Below are 16267 nucleotides of genomic sequence, written 5' to 3' on the forward strand. Positions count from 1 at the left end.
GACAATATACAGCCTTGCTGTACTCCTTTTCCTATTTGGAACCAGTCTGTTGTTCCATGTCCAGTTCTAACTGTTGCTTCCCAACCTGCATACAGATTTCTCAAGAGGCAGGTCAGGTGGTCTGGTATTCCCATCTCTTTAAGAATTTTTCAGAGTTTGTTGTGGTCCATACAGTCAAAGGCTTTGGCATAGTCAATAAAGTAGAAGTAGATGTTTTTCTGGAACTCTTGCTTTTTCAATGATCCAGTGGATGCTGGCAATTTGATCTCTGTTTCCTTTGCCTTTTCTAAACCCAGCTTAAACATCTGGAAGTTCATGGTTTATGTACTATTGAAGCCTGGCTTGGAGAATTTTGATCATTATACATTACAAGTTTACTTATTATGTAAAACAAATACACAGTGCATGTATACTGTGCTTAGTGTATATTTGCTAGACAATATTTAGTGAATAATAAGTGCTTACTTGGGCTTGCCTGGTGGCTCATCAGTAAAGCATCTGTCTGCCATGGACGAGATGGAGATTCAATCCCTGGGTCAGGAAAATTCTCTGGAGAAGAGAATGGCAACCCACTCCAGTACTCTAGCCTGGGAAATCCCATGAACCAAGGAGACTGGCAGGCTACAGTCCATAGGAAGCCAGTCAGACATGACTTAGGGCTAAACCACCACTAGTGCTTACCCTCAATATTATTATTATTTACATGAAGATCAAGATTTAAATATATGTGTATGAAAGAGAGTACATATGTGTCATGGGTATAGGTAGATTATTCCAACCATGAAGAGTGCTGAAGAGAGACACCCTTTGCAGTTTACTGTAAGATATAGAGTTGGCACCAATATGTTCTAAAGAGAGAACACCTTAGTCAGTAGTAGCACAAGATCAGATAGTAGTTATCAGGGGTAGGGGAGAGGAATGGGGATAATAACATGGTTGTTCTAACATTTGGTTATATTGAAGAGTATTTATCTTTAGGTTGCTTATCATTGTAATCACTGTAATGAAATTTGACCTATACATCAGTATATTATGCTTTTTTTTTTTGAGAATCTAATTAGAAAATGCCAAACCAACTAGACACAGATGATCATTAGCATCTATCCTTCTCTTCCTAAGTTGCTTGAAAATGGATCTATAAAACTTCCATTGGTTTTAAGTCAAGCTCCTCAGGAAATTCTTTTTTATTACTTTTTATTTTATATTGGAGTATAGTTGGTTAGCAATGCAGTGATACTTTCAGGTGTATAGCAAAGTGATTCTGTTATACACACACGTATCTATTCTTTTCCAAATTCTTTTCCCATTTGGGCTGTTACATAATATTAAGGAACGTCTGTGAAGGTAGTAGAATTCTTTGCTCTCATCAAATTGATGGTCTGAAGGATAACAGATTCGAATATAAGCAGAAGATAGAATAGGTTTGACAATAAATTGCTTAGGGTTTCGAGAATTTAAATGTAAAGCAGGAGAAATTAGGTGGACACAGAACCAGCTGGGAGCCCCCATCTTACATTTTGTGTTATTGCCAGAGTACTCTTGGCATTCTAGAGGGAGCCAGGTTGGCAGATGCCCGCTGCTGAGCCTGTGTTGCCTGCCACTACAGACAACAGACCCTTAAGCTAACAAAGGTATGAGACAAAGGAAATGGTGTTCTCCAGATTTTTGGGGTCAGTTGTTCAGATGTCATTAGATTAATACAGAAAATGCAAACGTTGCCTTTGATAAGGATTTTTGAGTTGGGAGTCTGAGCTGGGAATTAGGGGGAGGTGGGAAACCTATGCAGTTTTGGTTTCTTTTATAAGATCTGTCTGCAAGTTAAATTTGTTTCCCTTAGCTTCAGAATTGAGGTTTCAACAATTCTTATTGCTTTATCATTGTTGTTTTCCTATCATGATTTCATCTACGTTATGCTCAATGGTTGTATTTTACTGGAAAACAATTGTTTCCTCAGATTTTCTCAAATAGAGCGTGTTTTCTTCTGATTTCTTAGTGGTTGCATAAAGGATTTCATCCTAACAAGATACTTCTTTAGTCTGGAGAGATAGGCACTGATGTCAGAAGCATGAATCCTTGCAATTGAGGAGAAAAAGACAAGGATGAAAGTGACAGATGAACTTACCAGCTGTGCCGACTGACCTTAGTAAAGGCAGCCAGGCAATCTAGCATGCAATGGCAACCTTAGCTGAGGGTCAGCTGATGTTATTTTCAATGAAGATGTGATATAGTGGAAGAAGCAGAAATGATACACAAGACTTGAAATTCAGTGGAGAACAGGAGTGAGGTTCCAGGCCACTCTTCCTTTGAAAGACCAGTGTTTGGGGATAGAGAGAATAGGATCTGCCTCCTAAGGTCAAAGGAATTGAAAGAGCTATTTAGTGGTTGCTGTCATGTAGGCATTGGTTATTCCAAGACCATAGGGAATTGGAATGATAGGCAAGATAATGTAGAATAGTAGAGTTAACCTAGCACAAAGACCTTGGAGAGTACATGGTCAACCCATCAGGCTTGTTGTCTGAAATCCAGCTCCCCTGAGCACTTGGATTTAGTCAACTAAAATGATACTAGATAATAAGAGCTGGTGGGCTGAAGATACTGAATGACCAGGTCAACATTGTTTTCAAAGATGTTAATGATAAGCCTGAACCTATGCATATGGCCTCAAGAATTCCTAGAAGGAAGGCTTTGATAAATACTAATAGTAAGAGGGATTAGGAAGGGAAATTGTTTAACATTTGCCCAATATACTATCAGTAGGCACTTAAACTGCATTAGTTCATTGACTATTAGTAAATTCTGAGTATTATTGTCTTCACATTATTGATGTGATGAGATTCAGAATGTTAGATATTGGTGTACTATTTGCAACTCCGTATGTCGTGGCTTTGAAATACATACTTCGGGTCCAATACCATGATGTGTCCATATTCATGGTCCATGTTATATTGAAAGGGGCCAGAAGTGGACATTCTCAGCATACTTTCACATATATGTCATTTAACTTAAGAGATCTGGTATAAAATTTACCGGAAACTATTTTGTATGTTATGGCAGTGGTCCTCAACCTTTTTGTCACAAGGGACTGATATGATGGGAGACAGGTTTTCCATGGATTAGGGTAAGGGTTGGTTTCTGGATGATTCAGCTCAGTTCAGTCACTCAGTCATGTCTGATGCTTGTAACCCCATGGACCGCAGCATGCCAGGCTTCCCTGTCCATCACCAACTCCTGGAGCTTGCTCAACTTTATGTTCATCAAGTCAATGATGCCATCCAGCCATTTCATCCTCTGTTGTCCCTTTCTCCTCCTGCCTCCAATCTTTCCTGGCATCAGGGTCTTTTCCAGTGAGTCAGTTCTTTGCATCAGGTGGCCAAAATACTGGAGCTTCAGCTTCAGCATCAGTCCTTCCAATGAATATTCAGGACTGATTTCCTTTAGGATGAACTGGTTTGATCTCTTTGCAGTCCAAGGGACTCTCAAGAGCCTTCTCCAAAACCACAGTTCAAAAGCATCAATTCATCAGTGCTCAGCTTTCTTTATAATCCAACTCTCACATCCATACATGACTCCTGGAAAAACCATAGCTTTGACCAGATAGACCTTTGTTGGCAAAGTAATGTCTCTGCTTTTTAACATGCTGTCTAGGTTGGTCATAGGATGACTCAAGTGCATTAAATTTATTGTGTGCATTAATGCTGCTGCTGATCTGACAAGAGGTATAAGTCTGCGGCCTGGAGGTTGAGGACCCTTGCTTTATGGAATTATAATGGAATCATCTTGTATGGACAATCACTTAGCTGCAGAGTACACGAGTCTCTATTACATGCCCTTTAAAGAATTCAGAGAGACAACATCTTTTTCTTTAAGGTGGGAGGCGGACTAGATGAATACACAGATTGCCCTATAAACCTCTCCCCCTCAAAAGTTCAAGATGTATTCATGGAATTAGGATTGAGCCTGTCACTATGAAGAAAAAGATTAAAACTCAAAGATCCTTGAAAGAAAACTTAAGAATCTTAAGTCAAGTAAAACTCCGAAAGACTCTCTGAAAGCATTAAGCTGCAGAAGAGCATGCTGATAACAAGTGAGAAACGAGGACAACCAGAAGCACATCAGAGATTAAAATGCCAGTTACAGGAACAAATGACTTCAAAAAGGATTAAATTAAGATATAAAGAGCAGAGGGATTTGTGCAGCTCAGATTGTTGGTGAAAGTTATGAAAGTTTTCTTCACTAATTTGTCAGCCTGAATGTCGTTTAGACTGTTACAGGTAAATTGGATACTAGTAGTCACTGTTTGAGCTTTTAGCTCCAATGTTCAATTACTTCTGCATCAGTAAATACCAAGGAAGCTCTCGCATTCCATTCCTTTGTTGGTCTGGAAAGAGGTTGGCAATTGGATAAACTTTCTTTAGTTGTTATTTTGTATGCTTAGTTTACGCAAAAACTGGTCAAAGATAGCACCAGAAAAGCCCAAATCAAATTGAATTTTGGGAGCCACAGAGTAATAAAAAATAATCACTCTTTGATGCAATTAATATTTATAGAGTACTTACTCTATGCTAATAGTAATTACTGGGCGACAATGGTCCTTGCCTTCGTTGATCTAACAGTCTAGTTTTATGGAAACAACAACAAAGATAAATATCAGATTGCAACTATGGCAAGGACAATGATGATGAGTTAAGCACATTTGAAATTGGCCTCCTCATGTGCTGAGAAGGCTTCCCTAGGGAAGATTTTCAGCAATTTTCATTCTTGAATCTTCTGAAAGATGTTGTTTAATCACTAAGTCATGTCTGACTCTTTGTGACCCCATGGACTATAGCCTACCAGTCTCCTCTGTCCATGAGATTTCCCAGTCAAGAATACTGGAGTGGGGTGCTATTTCCTTTTCCAGGAATCGAAACTGCATCCCCTGCATTTCCTGCATTGGAAGGCGGATTCTTTACCATTGAGCCGCCTGGGAAGTCCTCTGAAAGATGAGTAGGTTTTAACTAGGAAAAAAAAAGTGGGAAGAGTTCCCCCAACAGAGGCATAATATTTGCAAAGTTTTCTTGAGTCAGCTGGAAGCAAAACGAATGTGTGAAACTTAAAAGAGGAGTCAGAGAGACCAAGAGGTAGGGAGCTTGGTATAGGAAAAGGTTAGAGAATAGGCAGAGAGTAGACAATGCAGGGGCCATCTGTGAGTTCCACATGGATGCGACTGGCTGATGTGGTTATTTAAATTTGGATTTAAAGTAATTAAAACCAAGGAGAATTAAGTATTGAGTTCCTCAGTTGAACTTGCTACATTTCAGGCGCTCAATTGCCCATTTGCGGCTAGTAGACACAATATTGGAGAGTTCAGGGAACATTTCCATTACGGCGGAAAGTTCTACTGGATAGCACTGTGTTAGATTTAGCTTTACCTTAAGAGCAATGGGAAGTCACAGACAGGTTTTCTTTAAAGTTGAAGAGTGGAGTGATGTGACCAGAAGGCACATTTTGAAAAGAACTTGATCACTATAGAATGGAGGCAAGTTTGGCTGGGGAAAAGTGAATTGTATTTAAGTAGACAATTTAAAGGGCTTCCCTGGTGGCTCAGAGGTAAAGAATTCACCTGCATTGAAGGGGCTGCAAGCGATGTGGGTTTGATCCCTGGGTCAGGAAGAGCCCCTGGAGAAAAAAGTATAAATACAGTAAAGGACCTTCCTCTGCCAAGATTTGTTGCTTCAAAGAATGAAGAGGAATCTCATCATGCAACTTCATATTCTTCAGATTGTGAAAATCAAGGGTCTTACTCTGGTGTAACCCCCCCAACCACCTGGCAGGGGACAAGTGAAAAAGGGGTCCACAAGCCATGATACTGTCCAGCCTCAGACATCTGTAGATCAGCAGGAACTGTGTTCCCAGTAGTTTCACCACAGCAGTCTCCACCAACTTCTCCACACACATGGAGGAAGAAAACCATCATCCCAGTGGAGGACACAGTGAGAGGCCCCTTGCAGAACCTGGGCCATTCTGTGCTCTCTTTGGTGAAGCACAATCAGGCTCTTCTGCTGGTGATGCAATGTGGCTAGGACATTCTTCACCTCCACCTCAAGAAAACTGGGCCAGTTTTGCAGATATTCCACCAACCAGTACTCTTTTAACCATGCATCCTGCTTCTGCCTAGGACCAGACAACAGTTCGAACTGCAGCCTCAGCTACAACTGCCAATGAAATTCGTAGGCAATCCAGCAGTTATGATGATCCTTGGGAAATAACAGATAAACACAGACAGTACTATGTAAATCAATTTAAAACCATTTAGCCTGATCTAAACAGATTTATTCCTGTTTAGCTGCAGGATCTACAACTAAAGAGGGTTTTTTTTTTTTTTTTTTTTTACAAAACTGAAACTTCCTATTCTTGAGCTTTCTCATATTGGGGAACTCTCAGATTTTGATAAAGATGGAGCCTTGACACTGGTTGAGTTTTGTGCTGCATTTCATCTGGTAGTTGCTAGGAACAATGGCTATGATTTATGAGAAAAACTCCCTGAAAGCTTAATGCCCAAACTGATTGATTTGGAAGATTCAGCAGATGTTGGGGATCAGCCAGGTGAGGTAGGTTATTCAGGCTCTCCTGCAGAGGCTCCTCCAAGCAAATCTCTGTCAATGCCATCACTAAAGCAGACTTGGCCCCAGCTGAATCAGAGCAGTGAGCCGTGGAAGACATTTAGTGAATGCTCTTCAAGCTCACAAACTCTGACCCAATTTGATTCTAACATCGCACCAGCTGATCCTGATCCTGCTATTGTTCATTCAGTTCCCATTTGTATGACTCCAAGCAAAATCCAAATGCAGGAAATGGAACTTAGAAGAACTGGCCGTGATCATATTAATCCCACTAAGCCCATTGCTTGTGAAAACATCTGACCTTTCAGAAGAAAATAAGATAAATTCATCAGTGAAATTTGCTTCTGGAAATACTGTAGCAGATGTTTACAGTACTTCAGACTCTCTTACTTCCGGTCCAGAACAGATTAGAAACAATGTAACTCATCCAAGGTCTCATTCAGGAACCTCTCCTGAAAACACTGCACCAGCAGGTCCACCTTCAAGGCCTCAGCCCTCTCATTCTATATCATCATCTTTAGGTATTGAAGAGCCTAAGCTACTCCATCTTGTAAAAGAGCTCCATTTTGCAAAGGTACTGGGCAAACAGACTTAGACTTTGGATATTGCCTAAACTTGCTCCACTGTGCGTGAGCCAATCAGCCCTTAGGTTAAACCTCCTGACTTTAAGTTCAAGAATTTGTGATTTACCTTGGAAGTAATGATTTACCTTTGTGATTTACCTTGGAAGTAATGAGTTACCATTGTGATTTACCTTGGAAGTAATGATTTACCGTGGAAGTAAAAAAACCAATCAGAAATCCACACATAACCCTATAGAAGAGGGTAACCAATCAGTAGTCCTTCAGCCTGAACACCCCCTTTGTTACCCTTTCACCTGAATATTCCCTATATAAGCAGTGTAACCCAAAACTTGGGGCTCCTCTCCTTAGCCGCTGCGTCGGTAACGGTGGGAGCCCCAGCTCGAGCTACGTAGTAAAAACTCTCTTGCTTTTGCGTTGGATACCGGCTCCCTGGTGGTCATTGGGAGATTTTGTGACTTGGGCATAACAGTATGAATTGGGCCTTTTCCATCACAACAAGAAAGCCACAGGCTGGAGCTGTTGCCCAAACTCCTGCAGTGCCTTCAAGACCACAGCCCTCACAGGCTCCTTGTCCTGTTGTGCATCACCCAGGGGATGCCAATGGCCTAATAACTCACATTCGTACTTCACCTCAGCAGATACCAGAACAACCAAATTTTGCAGATTTCAGCCAGTTGGAAGTATTTGCCGCAAATGAAGAACAGATGATGAAGCCGAGAAGCATCCGGAAGTCTTGCTGTTTGCAAAAGCTTCTGATCCCACAAGTTCTCTTTGATTTGCCAAAACAGATGGTAAAATTGAAGAAAAGACAGCTGCTAGTGCTCCCGCCAATGTGAGTAGAGGCACCACACCTGTTGCTCCACCACCTAAACCTGTTCGAAGGAGATTAAAATCAGAAGATGAATTAAGGCCAGAAGCGGATGAACATGCACAGAACACAGGCGTCCTAGCTGCTGTTCTTGCATCACAGCCCTCTATTCCTTGGTCTGTTGGGAAAGATAAGAAAGCTATTCAGGTGTCAATTAGATGCAATAAGGAAACCAACACAGTTTGGGCCAGATTGAATAGTGAATTGTAGCAACAGTTAAAGGATGCTCTTGAGAAGAGAATTTCCCTGGAAATTCAACTGAAACAGCTTTGACCATTCTCTCACCTATAAGCCAGTTGCCATTAACAGTAAGCATACCCATTTTTTAAGCAGTTTTGGGTTCAAAGCCAATTTGGAGATCCATTAACTCAACATTAAATTTTATGATTCTGTTGTGTCCTATATATTCACCATTGTATTTAATATCTTTTATTTTTTTTTAATTTCAACAATAAAAGGGTCAGGATGACTTAAAAAAAAAAAAAGAGCTACCCACTCCAGTATTCTTGCCTGGAGAATCCCATGGACCGAGGAGCCTGGCGGGCTACAGTCCATAGGGTCACAAAGAGAGACATGACTGAAGAGACTGATGGTGCATGCACATAGGCAGTATAAAAAGCTATACAGGAACTTCCCTGGTGGTACCGTGGCTAGGACTTCAAGCTCCCACTGTAGAGGGCTCATGTTAAATCCCTGGTCTGGGAGCTATATCCAATATGCTACAACTAAAGATTTCACATGCATTATCAGAGATGAAAGATCCTGTGTGCTGCAATGAGACGTGGCTCAGCCAAATTGAAAAAAAAAAAATTAAGCTATTACAGTCTTCTAAGAAAGAGGGTATAATAGATGGGAGATGCAAGATGTGGACAGAATTGTATGATTTTAGCAGGTAAAACAGACTGGATTTAGTGATGGATTAAATTTGGGAACCAAAGGCGAGATTTTGGTTTTCAAAGTTTTTGAATAATGGTGTTTGTTATTCATTGACAGGGGAGCACCGGAAAAGGATCAGATCTGTCAGAGATAGGAGTGCTTCATTGGAGGGACCTGGACAATTCAAGATGTCCAGAAGCAGCTTCCTATGAACCCTCCCTTCTTCCCTTCCTTACTTCTCAGCCACCCCAAAATTTACTCCTTTTAACAGACTGTTTAGCTTGGAGAATGGTTCTATGAGATTTGTGTAATATAGTCAAATTCTGGTCATATGTGAGAACTGGACACTTCACTGACTGGAAAGGAAGACTCATACTTAGAGTGCTCTATGAGACACAAGAGATGTTACAATGCACTCCCACTGTTTTCTGGATATAAAGACCAAATATTGGAGAGTTCCATCATTTGTGGGTTAATGGCAAAGACAGTTTTGCTTTTGCATACTACTTTCTCTGCTTACACCATGTTTCTTCCCCAGAGTGAGAAGAGTGTTTTCTGGTCTAAAAACTTTGGCAGTATGCAGTTGTATGGGAAATATCTATGGGATTGCCTAGCCCAAAGGCAGGCGGTATAGAACTCTGCTTGATAATGAAAGAGAGAAAGATGCTGGCTAGGTTTCTTGGCACAGCTTTAAAGGTATAATTCTTCAACATTTCTTGATACTACGGCAGTATATTTTGATGGGATCTGTGAGTTCCTCAGAGAATTTCAAAGCAGTTTTAAATTTCCTTAGCCACAAAGAACTTGTCAAAGACTGCTGAATGACATGAAAATGTGAAAACAAACACTCCTGATGAATACAAAAAGCTTCCCACTTTGGAACAGGCTTCAGAAGACAAAATTCAACATTTCTTGTCGAGATAATACATTTTCTGTTGCTTCATTATGTTCACTCATTCTCTTGTTTTATTTATTATGTCTGTCTATTTAGATATATTTTAAATTTCCATTGGATTCCAATATTTGTTAATGTGAGTGTAAAATAAATTTTACTTACCTGAATAATTAATTCATTACAAATATAATTGAGGCATATAAATCTTATATGACATGTTTTTTTGCAAATATATTTTAAAGGGGAAAAAATCTACACTCAATTTAAAGCAAACATTTTGCACTATAGAATATCTTGATTTTTATTTCATACCTTTATTGAAAACAGAATCTGCATTATATATCAAAATAAAACAAAATCTAAAGTAATTGTTTCATTTCACTTATGTAAGTACCTAAGGCATTTCACATTTGTTCTAAATAATCTGCTTAACTATCTGGTGACATACAAAAATGTTGCCACTTTTTAAACAATATTAAGATAAAATGTGGCAAAAGTGAGTTTGTAATATCAGATAAGAAATTAGTTGATAGAAGTTAGGAGAAGAGTTAATGGTTCCTGTTGAATATTAACCAATTATGCATAAATCTAAAAATATATATTATAGCATCAGTACTATATATATAATTTCTGAATTAATATTATTCTACAGCCATAATATTTTTTTAACAAGATTCTAGAGACACATGATCAGCCTCAACGTTAGTGTAATTGAAAGTGAACTCTATCCCTCATTTACTGACAAATTAGGAATCATCTCAAAATATTTTATTTATAACAAATGCCAAAGTTAGAATTTATATTTCTGATTTAACTACTACATTTAAAAATGATTTGAAATTTTCAGAAATTAAACATAGGAAAGACTGAGACATATAATTTTAAACTTATTAAAATGTGAATACAGAAGTGATTGTTATTTCTAATTTAAGCCCATTATTATTCGTAGAATGGAAGTTATTCTAGATGACAAAGAAAGAGTCCACTTCTTGGGGTATAGGGTAATAAATACTGAGTCCTGTTGCTTTCATTATATATTTTCCAGTTTTGATGTAAATGAGAAAAATGTAGTCATGGAAGTCACTTACTATTATATCAATTTTATACAGACTTGACCTTGACCAAAAAAAACAAGCTTTGAAAAGTAGAAATGCTCCCAGCTAAGTAATATACATTAATCATTAACATTAACTCAATTTTGAGATAAATAATAAATCTCTTCTGATTTTATAGCTAAGAGTTAATCCAGTAGAGTGGTTATCATCAACTCCAAGCCTTTTAGCGTTTTTAATTGTTCTATTCAAATGAAAAGCTTTATGCCAGCTTTTGTTACCACCCAATTAATTCTCAAAACCAATTAAGATAAAATCATACATAATAATCTCCTACTTATTACTAAGTGTATAAAATTTGCCTTCATCACTTATTTCTTTTGACCTACCATTGACAACTCCTGATTAATGGAGCGCCAATACTTTTCAGTTCTCTCCTTATTAGCATTAATGGACATTTGGAAAAAGACACCCACTTCAACTTGCTAATTCAGATCGACATTGCACATTTCCTATAATTTGAATATCTCTATAACTGTTTGTCTTTGAATACCCGACTTCACATTATTTTTTTTTAATATCACTTCTGCTTAAGAACAACATGATACTTCACACTGTGTTGTAATTAACCTGTTGGTTGGTGATTATTCTAATTCATATAAATATTCTGAGAAAAATACTAAATGTTAGAAATAACCTTTTTAAGTTCATAAATCAGATGTGTAAATTATATTTCTGATTAATTTTGATTTGGATAAATGACTATGATATTTCTCAAACTTTGGATACTGTTGTATTAATATATAATTTTAAGCACTCATTCAAGTAATTTTAATATCAATTAGAAATAAGTTCTAAAGTATATTTAATTACTGTATTCTTTCCATAAATATAATTTGCTGCTGCTGCTAAGTCGCTTCAGTCGTGTCCGACTCTGTGTGACCTCATAGACGGTAGCCTACCAGGCTCCCCCATCCCTGGGATTCTCCAGGCAAGAATACTGGAGTGGGTTGCCATTTCCTTCTCCAAAATATAATTTAGTACTATGTAAATTTAAATTTATTGCAACAACATTGTGAAATTAAGTTTTAACATATCTTTGCTATCTGGATTTAAAATTATTAGTCATGTCTATGTTAGGAAGTTAACATCAGTCAAATGCATTTTTATGCTTCATCTGTATAAACAGATTCAGTTAAAATATTTTAAGAAAATATATGTTTAAAATACAGCCATGAAATTAAAAGATGCTTACTCCTTGGAAGCAAAGTTTGACCGACCTAGACAGCATATTAAAAAGCAGAGACATTACTTTGCCAACAAAGGTCCATCTAGTCAAGGCTTTGGTTTTTCCAGTAGTCATGTATGGATGTGAAAATTGGATTATAAAGAAAGTTGAGCACTGAAGAATTGATGTTTTTGAACTGTCATGTTGGAGAAGAAGCTTGAGAGTCCCTTGGACTGCAAGAATATCCAACCAGTCCATCCTAAAGGAAACCAGTCCTAAGTGTTCACTGGAAGGACTGATGTTGAAGCTGAAACTCCCACACTTTGGCCACCTGATGAGAAGAGCTGACTCACTGGAAAAGACCACAATGCTGGGAAAGATTGAAGGCAGGAGAAGAAGGGGATGACAGAGGATGAGATGGTTGGATGGCATCACTGACTCAATGGACATGCATTTGGGTAAACTCCAGTAGTTGGTGATAGACAGGGAGGCCTGGTGTGTTACAGTCCATAGAGTCACAAAGAGTCAGACACGACTGAGCTACTGAACTGAACTAAAAAATATATTGATAACTACATGTTCATGCAAAACTCTGGGATAAACCATATATATTATTAGCTATGTGGAATTAATTTGTCTTCATAAATATCTAAAATGACAATAAATTAGTGCATTTTATATCTATATTAATAATTCTTTATTAATGGGATATTTCTGAATTTTCATTACATGTGCATATAAGATATCCCATGTATCTAATACACTTGCCCAACAATAGTTATAGCAGTCAACTAAAGCAATGATTTCCCATTATGATTTGAACAGGGAATTTGGACATTTCTGTTAAAGAAGTTGTTTTAAGATATACTATGGGAAGATAATGAAATAAACAAAGTTATGTCTTACCTTCAAAATATTTTCTTTGACGCTATGATATTATTTATGTTTCATATTATATAGATAATGTTAGCATAATTTTAATATTATAGTTGGCAATACAATATTTTTGATTGAATATCAGTTTAAAAAAACTGGAATTATTGTTCCAGCCCTCCAATTTACATGCCAGGAGTAAAGCTTGATTAGATGCTAGTCTCTCAGGTCACCAATCATACAAGGATCAAAGGCCCTGGCAGCAAAATTTGTCTAAGAAATTAGTCAAGCGTTGGGGGCAGGGTGAAGTCATCCAGTCTTGATAATTAACAGGATATGCAGTTAAAGAACAAGTTAAAACAGTAGAACCTACTAATAAAAAGTAACTTCTATTTTCTTAAACAGAAAAGAAAGGCATTTGCTTAGAAATGAAGAATTTGGTATAGTTGAAGAAGATGAAATGAGGATGGGAGGGGAGATGTTTGAAATGTAATTGTCTTTTTTGGACAATCTTATTCTCAGGTGATAAACTACTTTCTTTATGCAAATGCAAATATACACTTTTTAAAAACGTGCATTCTGTTAGACTGGTGATTTCGTTTCAGTTGGACAACTGAGGAGAAATAAGTCAGTTAGATTGTACTGTTTTTCACTGAAACTGCCAGCTGCCCTCAAAGATAGGAAGTTAAATAGCACACAAAAATTCAGTTTATTGTTTTTAACACAAAATGAAGATAAAATATAAAACAGAATGTCAACGATATCAACAGATACAACAATCATAAACCAACTTGAAACAGCTGGGAATGCATTCTGAAAAAGAAATCTGGAGCCCTAAGTTGCTAGGGAACATGATCACAACAGTGACTTTTATCTTCATGTGATTTAACTTTGATCAACTTAGAAGAGGCATCGTTTTAAAGTTAACTGTATTTGTATTTGCAGCCAATTTTTCACTTGGAAACACTTCACCTACAAAGACATGAATATTATTCCTGAATAATATTTTTGATAAGCAAATGACCCTTGAGGATTTGTTTCATTCAAAAAGTAAAGACGCACTCACACGCCTTCATTGACAGTTGTCATTTTTCAGTGAGGTAAATGAAGGAATATCTCTTCATGTGGCTGCTTTCGTAACTGTGATACTTTACTATTGGCTCCAGGTTACCTTTAGGAGCCTAAGAGATCAGAACTTGAGAGATGCTGAAAAAATCTCTGCTAATGTTATTTTATCCATATTATAAAAATTCTGGACAGGAAAATGAAATATATTAAATGAATTTCTGACTGTATGTGAATTTTAGGTTCAAAAACTTCCATTCTCACTCATACTCAATTGGCAGACAACAGTGCCTGAGAAATGGCTGAATGCTTTTTGAAAAAGTAACAGTGATGTGTTCAACTCCACACTTTTGGGGAGATGGCTATAGAATCCTTCCTTCATTCAGTGAACCTGCACAGATCTGGCAAGATCTAGACTTGCTAATCTGTGAGCTGCGTGAGTGAAGATACTTGGCTAATTCACTTCTGTATTCCCCAAATTTAAACAGACCTGGTGAAAAGATAAAAGGTAAGATAGAGGCAAGGATCTTATTTTAAAGGAATGGTTTGTGTGCTTAACTTAGAGACTGTATTCTCTAGAAGTTAGAGAAAATGGAAGGATTTTAAGTGAATATGCTGACACTCACTGTGTGAAAACTGGAATGCAAAGTGTCATTTCTAATGTAGCAATATCCATTAGGAGACATAGGGATTATTTTGGTAGAGGTAATAAGATTCTGAACAAGAGTAGACAAATTGAGAGTGGTGAAGATAAGATGTATTTGAGATATATTTGAAAAAAAAAAAAAAAGAAATGATGAGATTGGATAACCCATCCTCCTTTACCCACCTCAGTCGTGTCTGACATTTGCGACCCCATGGACTCTACAGTCCATGGAATTCTCCAGGCCAGAATACTGGAGCGGGCAGCCTATCCCTTCTCCAGGGGATCTTCTTGACCCAGTAATCGAACTGGGGTCTCCTGCATTGCAGGTGGATTCTTTACCACCTGAGCTATCAGGGAAGCCCTTTGGAGAATTAGCATCCCTCTAACCTTAGCCATTGTCTCCTCTTTTTTAAAATTTTATTCACACACTGATGACTCAAATTCTGTCTCTAATCTCAATCACTCTTCTGTGCTCTAGGACCTATAAACACCTTCTATCTCATTCATTTACATGTTTCAAAGGCATCTCCAGGGAATCTCTATTATTCTTTTCCTGTGTCCCTTATCAGAAAATGTAGCTTCATTTACCTGACTGGTTTTTGAAGCTGGAAACCAAAAGTAACTTTGAAATATCATTCTTGCTTTGACATAGGAAATCCATTGTGTCTTCATGTTCTTATCCACTCTTGGACTCTAGGACTCCATTGCCTTTCACCTAGATTATCACATAATATTCTTAATTCAGTTTTTTTCATATTTACTCTTAGTCCACTCCCAATCCAATCTCTATAATGTAGTTGCTATGATCTTTTCAAAATGCAATTCTGATTTGTTAGCACCTTTCAACTTGAAATTTTTAGTGGCTCCATTGTTTTATAATAAACACTGGCATCCTTAATCTTTAACATTTTATGTAATCTGGCCCTTTTCAGATTACTCTCTTGCCTCTTCTAATGTCACTCTACCTTTTCTTTGTAGTTCTCTGATAACTGGGTATATTTCAGTTTCTTCAGATTATATGGCCTCTCCCTTCAGGACATTTACATATGCTATTTCCTCTGCCTAAAATGCTCTTCTCACCTGCAGCTACTTCAAACATTAATGCATTAGGTAGGACTCTTCCAACACCTTACTCCCACCCCTCTATAGTGATAGTATGTATCTCCTGTAAGAACTCATAGTTACCAATATATTTTGATTCATAGAAGTTAACACAGTTAGAATTTATATATTGGTATAATTTCCCTATTAAGGTCTAGTTTTCTAACTGGGCTGAGGGCAAGATACTACGTCTGTTTTGCTCAGCAAAATATCTTTAGATTCTGGTACAATGTTTAATGTTTAACATATTCTTTTAATGAATGTTTGACAATTGAATGAATGGATGAATTAATGACCAGTTAGAGGGAATAAGGTAAGCAAAAGATTTCAATATATGCCAGAATTTCCTGAAAAGAGACTTTTTTCAGGCTCATCCAAACAGATGGTCTCAAGTCAAATATATATGATTAAAATTAAAAGTACTTTTTAATAAATAACTGGAAAATGAAGAATAAGCTATACTGAAATGTCAAGGAC

At 37.5% G+C, this 16267-nt stretch overlaps 1 pseudogene; it reads left to right on the plus strand.

Annotated features, from left to right (window-relative positions):
- The first annotated feature begins 4071 nt into the window (after positions 1 to 4071).
- LOC138445193 (ralBP1-associated Eps domain-containing protein 1 pseudogene) lies at positions 4072 to 8345 on the plus strand (annotated as a pseudogene).
- Positions 8346 to 16267: the final 7922 nt, after the last annotated feature.

The sequence above is a fragment of the Ovis canadensis genome, chromosome 8 (genome assembly GCF_042477335.2).
Source record: "Ovis canadensis isolate MfBH-ARS-UI-01 breed Bighorn chromosome 8, ARS-UI_OviCan_v2, whole genome shotgun sequence".
In the NCBI taxonomy this organism is placed as follows: domain Eukaryota; kingdom Metazoa; phylum Chordata; class Mammalia; order Artiodactyla; family Bovidae; genus Ovis; species Ovis canadensis.